The sequence below is a fragment of the Cervus canadensis genome, chromosome Y (genome assembly GCF_019320065.1).
Source record: "Cervus canadensis isolate Bull #8, Minnesota chromosome Y, ASM1932006v1, whole genome shotgun sequence".
In the NCBI taxonomy this organism is placed as follows: domain Eukaryota; kingdom Metazoa; phylum Chordata; class Mammalia; order Artiodactyla; family Cervidae; genus Cervus; species Cervus canadensis.
This window is the reverse complement of record NC_057420.1, coordinates 2,288,909-2,299,799: the sequence shown is the minus strand read 5'-3', so window position 1 is coordinate 2,299,799 and position 10,891 is coordinate 2,288,909. Positions and strand designations below refer to the sequence as shown.

Here is a 10,891-nt window from a genome sequence, read left to right as displayed (position 1 = left end):
TAGCTGGTCCATTGTGTCATTTAAAGTTTTTGTTTCCTTGTTAATTTTCTGTTTAGTTGATCTATCCATAGTTGTGAGTGGGGTATTAAAGTCTCCCACTATTATTGTGTTACTATTAATTTCCTCTTTCATACTCGTTAGCATTTGCCGTACATATTGTGGTGCTCCTATGTTGGGTGCATATATATTTATAATTGTTATATCTTCTTCTTTGATTGATCCTTTGATCATTATATAGTGTCCTTCTTTGTCTCTTTTCACATCTTTTATTTGAAAGTCTATTTTATCTGATATGAGTATTGCGACTCCTGCTTTCTTTTGGTCTCCATTTGCATGAAATATTTTTTTCCAGCCCTTCACTTTTAGTCTGTATGTGTCTCTTGTTTTGGAGGGTCTTCTTGTAGACGCATTATGGGGTCTTGTTTTTGTATCCATTCAGCCAATCTTTGTCTTTTGGTTGGGGCATTCAACCCATTTACATTTAAGGTAATTATTGATAGGTGTGGTCCCGTTGCCATTTACTTTGTTGTTTTGTGTTCACGTTTATACAACCTTTCTGCATTTCCTGTCTAGAGAAGATCCTTTAGCATTTGTTGAAGAGCTGGTTTGGTGGTGCTGAATTCTCTCAGCTTTTGCTTATCTGTAAAGCTTTTGAATTCTCCTTCATATCTGAATGAGATCCTTGCTGGATACAGTAATCTAGGTTGTAGGTTTTTCTCTTTCATTACTTTTAGTAGTCTGCCATTCCCTTCTGGCCTGGAGGGTTTCTATTGATAGATCAGCTGTTATCCTTATGGGAATCCCTTTGTGTGTTATTTGTTGTTTCTCCCTTGCAGCTTTTAGTATTTGTTCTTTGTGTTTGATCTTTGTTAATTTGATTAATATGTGTCTTGGGGTGTTTCGCCTTGGGTTTATCCTGTTTGGGTCTCTCTGGGTTTCTTGGACTTGGGTGGCTATTTCCTTCCCCATTTTAGGGAAGTTTTCAGCTATTATCTCCTCGAGTATTTTCTCATGGCCTTTCTTTTTGCCTTCTTCTGGGACTCCTATGATTCGAATGTTGGGGCATTTCACATTGTCCCAGAGGTCCCTGAGGTTGTCCTCTTTTCTTTTGATTCTTTTTTCCTCCCTGCTTCATTTATTTCCACCATTTTATCTTCTCCCTCACTTATCCTATCTTCTGTCTCCATTATTCTACTCTTGGTTCCCTCCAGAGTGTTTTTGATCTCATTTATTGCATTATTCATTCTTAATTGACTCTTTTTTATTTCTTCTAGGTCTTTATTAAACATTTCTTTCATCTTCTCAATATTTGTCTCCAGGCTAGTTATCTGTGACTCCATTTTGTTTTCAAGATTTTGGATCATTTTTATTATCATTATTCTAAATTCTTTCTCAGGTAGATTCCCTATCTCCTTCATTTTTGTTTGACTTGGTGGGCATTTTTCAAGTTCCTTTACCTGTTGGGCATTTCTCTGCCTTTTCATCTTGTTTAGATTGCTGTGTCTGGAGTGGGCTTTCTGTATTCTGGAGGTCTGTGGTTCCTTTTTATTGTGGAGGTTTTAGCCAGTGGGTGGGATTGGACAATTGGCTTGTCAAGGTTTCCTGGTTTGGGAATCTTGCATCGGTGTTCTGGTGCATGGAATTAGATTTCTTCTCTCTGGAGTGCAATGGAGTGCCCAGTAATGAGTAAGGTGCTTAGTATCTAACAATAACTCAGTCATTATATAACTTGGTATAGTATAGGACATTTCACCCCAAAACAATCAACTTCACCTTTTTCTCAAGTGTGCACAGAACCTTCTCCAGAATAGATCACATCCTGGCCATACATCTCATCTTGGAAAATTCAAAAAAACTGAAATCATTCCAGTCATCTTTTCTGACCACAGTGCAGTAAGATTAGATCTTCAATTATAGGAAAAAAAATATTAAAAATTCAAACATATGGAGGCTAAATGACACGCTTCTGAATAACCAACAAATCATAGAGTAAATCAAAATATGCATAGAAAGTATGCAAATGAAAACACAACAACCGAAAACCTATGGGACACTGTAAAAGCAGTGCTAACGGAAAGGTTCATAGCATTACAGGCTTACCTCAAGAAACAAGAAAGAAGTCAAATAAATAACCGAACTCTACACCTAAAGCAATTAGAGAGGGAAGAAATGAAGAATCCTAGGATTAGTAGAAGGAAAGAAATCTTAAAAATTAAGGCAGAAATAAATGCAGAAGAACTAAAGAGACCATAGCAAAAATCAATAAAACTAAAAGCTGGTTTTTTGAAAAAATAAACAAAATTGACAAACCATTATCAAGACTTATTAAGAAACAAAGAGAGAAGAACCAAATTAACAAAATTAGAAATGAAAATGGAGAGAACACAACAGACAATACTACAATACAAAGGATCACAAGAGACTACTACCAGCAGCTCTCTGCCAATAAAATGGACAACTTGGAAGAAATGGACAAATTCTTAGAAATGCATAACTTTCCAAACCTGAACCAGGAAGAAATAGAAGATCTTAACAGACCCATCACAAGCAAGGGAATCGAAATTGTAATCAGAAATCTTCCAGCAAACAAAAGCCCAGGACCAGATACTTCACAGCTGAATTCTACCAAAAACTTAGAGAATAGCTACCACCTATCTTACTCAAACTCTTCCAGAAAATTGCAGAAGAAGGTAAGCTTCCAAACTTATTCTATGAGGCCACCATCACCCTAATTCCAAAACCAAAGATGCCACACACACACAAAAAAAAAAAAAAAGTTACAGGCCAATATCACTGATGAACATAGATGCAAAAATCCTTGACAAAATTCTAGCAAACAGAATCCAACAACATATTAAAAAATCATACACCATGACCAAGTGGGCTTTATCCCAGGAATGCAAGGATTCTTTAATATCCGCAAATCAATCAATGTAATACACCACATTAACAAATTGAAACCTAAAAACCATATGATTATCTCAATAGATGCAGAAGGAAAGAACCTTTGCCAAAGTTTCAACACCCATTTATGATTAAAACTCTCCAGAAAGCAGGAATAGAACGAACATACCTCTACATAATAAAAGCTATATATGACAAACCCACAGCAAGCATTACCCTCAATGGTGAAAAATTGAAAGCATTTCCCCTGAAATCAGGAACAAGACAAGGGTGCCCACTCTCACCACTACTATTCAACATAGTTTTGGAAGTTTTGGCCACAGCAATCAGAGCAGAACAAGAAGTAAAAGGAACCCAGATAGGAAAAGAAAAATTGAAACTCTCACTGTTTGCGCATGACATGATCCTCTACACAGAAAACCCTAAAGACTCTACCAGAAAATTGCTAGAGCTAATCAATGAATATAGTAAAGTTGCAGGATATAAAATTAACACACATAAATCCCTTGCATTCCTCTACACTGACAATGACAAAACAGAAAGATAAATTAAGGAAACATTACCATTCACCATTGCAACAAAAAGAATAAAGTACTTAGGAGTATATCTACCTAAAGAAACAAAAGACCTATACATAGAAAACTATAAAGCACTGATGAAAGAAATCAAAGAGGACACAAACAGATGGAGAAACATACCATGTTCATGGATTGGAAGAATCAATATTGTCAAAATGGCTATACTACCCAAAGCAATCTATAGATTCAATGCAACTGCTACAAAGCTACCAAAGGTATTTTTCACAGAACTAGAACAAATAATTTCACAATTCGTATGGAAATACAAAAAACCTCGAATAGCCAAAGTAATCTTGAGAAAGAAGAATGGAACTGGACGAATCAACCTGCCTGACTTCAGACTCTACTACAAAGCCACAGTCATCAAGACAGTATGGTACTGGCACAAAGACAGAAATATAGATCAATGGAACAGAATAGAAAGCCCAGAGATAAATCCACCAACCTATGGACACCTTATCTTCGACAAAGGAGGCAAGGATATACAATGCAAAAAAGACAACCTCTTTAACAAGTGGCACTGGGAAAACTGGTCAACCGCGTGTAAAAGAATGAAACTAGAACACTTTCTAACACCATACACAAAAATAAACTCAAGATGGATTAAAGGTCTAAATGTAAGAACAGAAACTATAAAACTCCTAGAGGAGAACATAGGCAAAACACTCTCAAGCATGAGTCACAGCAGGATCCCCTATGGACCCACCTCTCAGAATAATGGAAATAAAAGCAAAACTAAACAAATGGGACCTAATGAAATTTAAAAGCTTTTGCACAACAAAGGAAACTATAAGTAAGGTGAAAAGACAGCCCTCAGATTGGGAGAATATAATCGCAAATGAAGCAACAGACAAGGAATTAATCTCAAAAATATTACAAGCAACACCTGCAGCTCAATTCCAGAAAAATAAATGACCCAATCAAAAAATGGGCCAAACAACTAAACAGACATTTCTCCAAAGAAGACATACAGATGGCTAACAAACACATGAAAAGATGCTCAGCATCACCCATTATCAGAGAAATGCAAATCAAAATCACAATGAGGTACCATTACACGCCAGTCCGGATGGATGCTATCCAAAAGTCTGCAAGCAATAAATGCTGGAGAGGGTGTGGAGAAAAGGGAACCCTCTTACACTGTTGGTGGGAAAGCAAACTAGGACAGCAGTTATGGAGAACAGTGTACAGATTTCTTAAAAAACTGGAAATAGAACTACCATATGATATTAAGGACAAACAGGAAAACAAAACTAGAGAATAAGGCCAATTAAAGAGTAAAACAAAGAAAATAAACCTAAAAATACATTTATAGGAAAGGAAATAAAGAAGAGAAAGAATAGATATGCAAAGGTAAAAGAGGTAGAGGAATGATATTTCTATACATTGCAGATTAACCAAAAGGGGAAAAGAAGAGGAGGATAGGCAAAGAAAGGAATAAATGTGGAAAACAATAAAAAAGATTAAAAATATCAAAGGGGGGAACAAATGGAAGAACACAATAAAACGAGAAAACAAAACAAAAATCCAGACAGCAGCGAAAAACCAACTTAGAGGCAGAGCTGTATAACAAAAATTAAAACTGTGACTGAATATACCTATACACTTATGCACCCATAAGGAACATCAAAATATTACAAGAAAAATAAAATGCATTAAACTGATCCAGCGAAAAAAGGAAAACAAAAGTTGATCTACAATAACAAAATGAACTAAAGAACAAGCTGGAAAACGGAACTACAGCAAGGTCCTAGTTGGGGAATAAAGCAATTAAAATAGAACTAACAAATATGCTGAGAGAATGGAAAGAGAGAATATATATGCCATCTTAAACACAGGTAGATGAAGACAATTAACATATGAAAAGGTTAACTGCAAGTGGCAAAGCAGATCAAGAAGAACAAACAAAGAATAAATATATAAAAAAAAATTAAGAAGTTTAAAACTTTAAATATTAAAATTAGAAGAAGACTGAAGAAACAATAAAAGGAAAATTCTACATAACTGCAACAGGCCAACATAGAATCAGAGGTATATAATGGGAATAAAAATGTAACAGATGAAATTTAAAAAAAAAAAAATTGCTCAAAATCATCATTTGATTTCATAGTGCCAATAAAATTGACAACTACAACAGTGGGGGTGACGGGGGGAGTAAGAGAGAAAAAATCCAACAGAATCTACAGAGCAAGTCAAAGGAGAAGAACAATACATGTTTCTCTTGAGCCATTGCTGCCAGAGTCCTTTCCCTCACTTGGATTCACAGTCCACCTCACCTCCCTATGATACCCTTCATCATTGTGCTGATCTCTGGACTTACTCTGCGGGCAGCTCACAATCTAATCTGGTTGCACTCCTGTGTGTTCTTGCCTCCAAGATCCACAGGTATCAGAACTAGTACCATTTCTTTTGTTGTTGTTTGTTTGTTTGGAGGAGCCGTCAGTGACCTTTCATATATTCCATAGACACAGTCTTCCTAGTTGATAGTCTGGATTTCATCTGCAGTTTGGACACCTGGTTGGAAGGTTCTGGGTCTTCTTCCTTAGCTACACTGCCTCTGGGCTTCAACTGTCATTTTATTTCCATCACTGCATGTGGTTTGTCCACTGGGATTTGCTCCTGAGGTGGCCCTAGAGGCCTTGTGTTTGTCCACGTGAGGGCCAGGTGTAGAGGTGGTGTGGCTGCTTGGGTCACAGGGGTTCTCACATGGTCAGCCACTCAGGGGTTTGGTGATTAGGACAGCAGGTAATATAGTGCTCTAGAAGGGTATGGCGATCGGTATTGGCCAACACGCTCCAGTATTCTTGCATGGAGAGCCCCCTCCCAGATAGAGAGTCCTGTCACAGTCTACAGGGTAAAAAAGTGTCTGACACTACCAAAGAGACCCTGAGAGCAAAGATGCAAGAGGTTTTAGCAGTGGCAGCTCTGCCCGAGTGAGAGTTGAGCATGAAGATGACACAGATGCTTGGCTTTCAGGGACCCTGGCAGTGCCAAGTGTCCAGGGACTTGGACTGCCTCCACTGAAGGGATTATGGCCGTATCAGGATCTTTCTTTGAGCCTATTGTAGTTAGCAATCAGAAGGCCACTTTGGCTAGTATTTCTCCATAGTTCCATGCATTCAGGCACCTCGAGAGTTCTCTTGCCTGGGGTCCTTCTCTGTCATTGAGTGTGCCAGGCAAATAGAGGGTGGTGCCCCAGGCTGGGACCCTATACTGTAGTTTGGATCATCAGTGACTTAAAGGAGCACCCTGGGTGCTCCTAGTTCACTGATTCAAGTCCTTGATGAGCCAGCCTCTATATTTTTCAGTTGTGATGAAGGCATGTGGGGAGCGAGAGGCTAGGGTGATGGCTCCACCCCCTATACATGACTCAGTGGTGTCACCTTCCTTGCATGGCTCCTGGCTTACCTCCACAGCTTTCCTACACAATCTCCTCATTTGAACACTCCCTCAATTTGTCTCTAACCAGTAGACAGCAGACCATGGCCAGGGATTTCTCCACAATCTCTATGAACCATCTGCTACCTGCTTCACTATCTACAGGACCTGTGTACCTCTCTGGGGTGTGAATGGCTGTGAAAAGGACTGTCTCATTCTCATTCCATTTAGGCTGCCACAGATCAGCTGTTTGACTCTCAGCCTGAAGTGTTTCTCCTCTGATCCAGACAGTTGCTCCCATGTGGAGATCGGACACCTACTTCAGGACTCCTCCCCCTGAGAGCAGGTCCAGTCCCACTAACACTCATGTTTCCCCCCTAGTTCCTTCATCATACTGATTTTTTGTGGTTCCATATATTATTTCCTTGGTTCAGGCAGTCCTGTCTGCTCTCAGCTGTGGTTCTTCAAGGCCTTGTGTGAAGGTGTATTCCTGATGGACTCTTGGACAGAGATGCACTCCTAGTACACCTCCACCTCCACCAGCTCCGCCTCTCAAATTTTGATTATTCAAAATAAGACTGCTATGAACAATCATGTGTTTCCTAGGTGAGTAAGCAACCAGCGGACACCAGGAAGAGAGCACTTCATGGAAACCAATGGAAATCCCACAAAGTCAATAAAGACTGTTTCCTAGGGGGACATCTCAGGTTGGCTGAACCTGCTAGTCGATTAGGCACACAGGGACTGTGGTGAAGCACACAACTCATTCCCCTATCCTCCAGAGCCAACAACCTCAAAGAGAGAACTTAGGACCTAGATGGGTAGGCATGATTACTCAGTGTTTCCTCCAAGAAGCTGGAAGCTTGTGGTAGCTCTTCATGGAAATGAATTCCACCATGGTCTCAATTGTGCGGTAAAACACAAAGGAGGTTCTGGCAGGAAAACAGGATAAGAAATTTGTGAGGGTGCATGTTGAGAAGACCTTTGCACACAAGGCTCACACACCACTGGGCAAGCTCCACCCCTTCCTTCCTGGGAGTACTAATCAGCCACAGTTGTTAATTTCCTTCTTGGGGTCATCCAGCACAACCCAAAACATGCATTTATCTGCCTCATCCGCAATACCATGTTAAAATGAAGCCTGGCTATTACACCTAGGGAGGTGACCATTAGTCCCCGAGTTGAAACAAGACAGTGCCAAGTGGAGCAAGAGCAAGTGGATGTATTCAAGAGTAAGTGGATGTATTCAGTGCATTCTCACAGCTTGAGGACAGGGTTTTCACACTGGAGACTAGAAAACTGAGGAGAGCTAGATGAAGACTGAGAAAAGGAGGTGGGATGGAAAAGGTTTCTCATAATTTGCCCAGAATTGAATGGTCTTCAAGGTGAATTAACACCAGTTGTAGGAGGAAAGTGAAATCATTCACATTTCCACAGCCTAGTTATCATGGAGGGGATTGGGGCAAGATAACTAAAAGTAGATAGTAATGGAATGGGAGACAGAATTAAATGAAAGGCTGAAAACCGGCTGTGAGGCTTGATTTGGAGATGACACACTCTCCCTGCCATGTGACTAGTCTGTGTTGACATGGAGAAATGAGGAATGCAGATGAGATTGGAGGGCTTTTTATGATCATAAAAATGCCTCATTTCTCCCACCAAATCATCTGAGCTGCTCCCCATCCAACCTCAAAATATTCAGGATGAGGCTTTGTGATGTCAAGGCTCGGGCAGGGCTGCCATTCCCTGGGGAAGTGACTGACATCATAATCAAAAGGGTGTGGCCCCATATGTATAGGCATGCTCAGTGGCTCTGGAGCAGACCACTGGGAGTCTTCAAAATGAATAAGATGGCCCAGGTGGCCCTGCCCTGTGCCGTGCACCATGGCCTCTGACGATCTGTACAAGGTTGAAAGGATCCTCAATAAGAGGAAAAACAACAAAGGCAAGATAGAGTATTTAGTTAGGTGGAAAGGCTACAACAGCCAGGACAATACCTGGCAGCCAGAGCAGCACCTGGTGAATTTCGAGGAGTGCATCCATGACTTCAACCGCTGCCCTACAGTGAGAAGCAAAAGGAGGGCACCTTCTCCAGAGCCAACCAGGCCTCTGCGAACAATGGCCAGAAGCGGATCTCCAGATCCACTAACAGCAGCTTCTCCAAGGCTGCCCCCAAGGCCCTAGTGATGGGCAAGGAGCAGGAGGCCAAGAGCAGCCTGCTGGTTACAGCCAGCCAGAAGTTCATTAACAGCCCCAGGCAAGAACACGGACCTGGCCCAGTCTGACATCAGGATCCTCCTGCCCAAGAGCCCCATCATGGGCAGCCCCGAAGTGCATGGCTTTCAGGAAGAGAGCCCCGAGGAGCTGGACCCCTTGGAGCAGGGGCTGGAGGACAGAGTAGCCACGGAGGCTGAGGCTGAGAAGCCAGGTAGGGGCCCTTCTGGGCCCGGTGGTGGTGGGGGCGTGGATGGGGAGGTGGACGCGGATACACCTGCTGCTGCAGCAGGTATTGGCCCCGCATCAGCGGCCACGACAACGGGGCTGGCCGTGAACAGGAAAAGCACTTCCCGGTTCATGGACGCCCTGATGGCTAACAGGATGACCTCCCTGTAAATGTCAGTCACGGGCGTAACGGCCGGGAAGGGGAAGTTCATTGAGGACAGGAGAGACCAGTTCTTTGTCAAGCTGCTACGCTTGCACGTGCGGCAGACGGAGAACGCCTCCAGGTACCGAGACATAATGGTCTGGGAGCAGGACGGCTTCACTCACATCCTGCTGCCCACCAAGTCGTCCGAGAACAACTCGCTGAACCCGGAGGTCATGAAGGAGCTGCAGAGCCCGCTGAGCACGGCCGGCCCGACTGTAGCAAGCTGGTGCTTCTCAGCGCCGTGGGCAGCGTCTTCTGCTGCGGCCTGGACTTCATTTACTTCATCAGGCACCTGACAGACGACCACAAGAGGGAGAGTGCCAGGATGGCAGAGGCCATCAGAAGCTTCGTGAACACCTTCATCCACTTCACGAAGCCTATTATTGTAGCCGTAATAGGCCCTGCCATTTGGCTAGGAGCATCCATCCTGCCACTTTGTGACCTGGTCTGGGCCAACGAAAAGGCGTGGTTCCAAACTCCCTATACCACCTTCGGACAGAGCCCAGACGGCTGTTCCACAGTCATGTTCCCCAAGGTTATGGGAGGAGCATCTGCCAATGAAATGCTGCTCTGTGGGTTGAAGCTAAAGGCACAGGAGGTGAGCGGCAAAGGGCTGGTCTCCTGGGTGTTCTGGCCTGGGACTTTCATCCAAGACGTCATGGACCGCATCAAGGAGCTCACCTCTTCCAACCCCGTCCTGCTGGAGGAATCCAATTCCCTTGTGCACTGCAACATGAGTTTGGAGCTGAAGCAGGCTAACGAGCGGGAGTGTGAGGTGCTGAAGAAGATCTGGGGCTTGTAGCAGGGCATGGACTCCATGCTCAAGTACCTTCAGAGGAAGATCGACGAGTTCTGATGGCCAGGCCGCCTGACCTCACCGGACTGCACCGCTTCGGACCTCACAGCGCAGGCCAGGCTTGCCTGGAACTGCCATTGGCAAGCAGGACTTGAGACAGCCAAGCTATTTATTGCCAAGGAGTTTTGAAGTCCTGTAACTTCAAAATAAATAACTGTATAACTCCTTTGTCCAAATGTCATTATTTTATGCTTAATACACAAGTGGAAAAGGATAATGGTGAGCTCTGGGATGCTCCTTGAGGCTCTAATTTTTGTATCTTCAGCTAGTACTGTCTAAAAAAAAAAAAAAAAAGTGTTTTCTTGGTTCCAGTGCCAGGAAAGTCTGAAAGAATGTTTGTTTTCCCTTGTTTTTTTTCCTTCTGGAAACTGAGAAAGAGGTGTTAGCCAGCCTCGCCATCCCCACCCCAAATCAAAATATGGAAAGACCTGAGATGTGGCCTTATCTCTAAGAGGTCCAAAGCCTCAGTGATCAAAAATTCTAAATCAAATGGAAGACTTATCTTTTAGGATGAGTACTTCTGGTTAA

At 42.6% G+C, this 10,891-nt stretch overlaps 1 pseudogene; it reads left to right on the top strand.

The window, feature by feature from the left end:
* Positions 1 to 8,744: 8,744 nt before the first annotated feature.
* Positions 8,745 to 10,363, top strand: LOC122436445 (annotated as a pseudogene).
* The last annotated feature ends 528 nt before the right edge of the window (positions 10,364 to 10,891 follow it).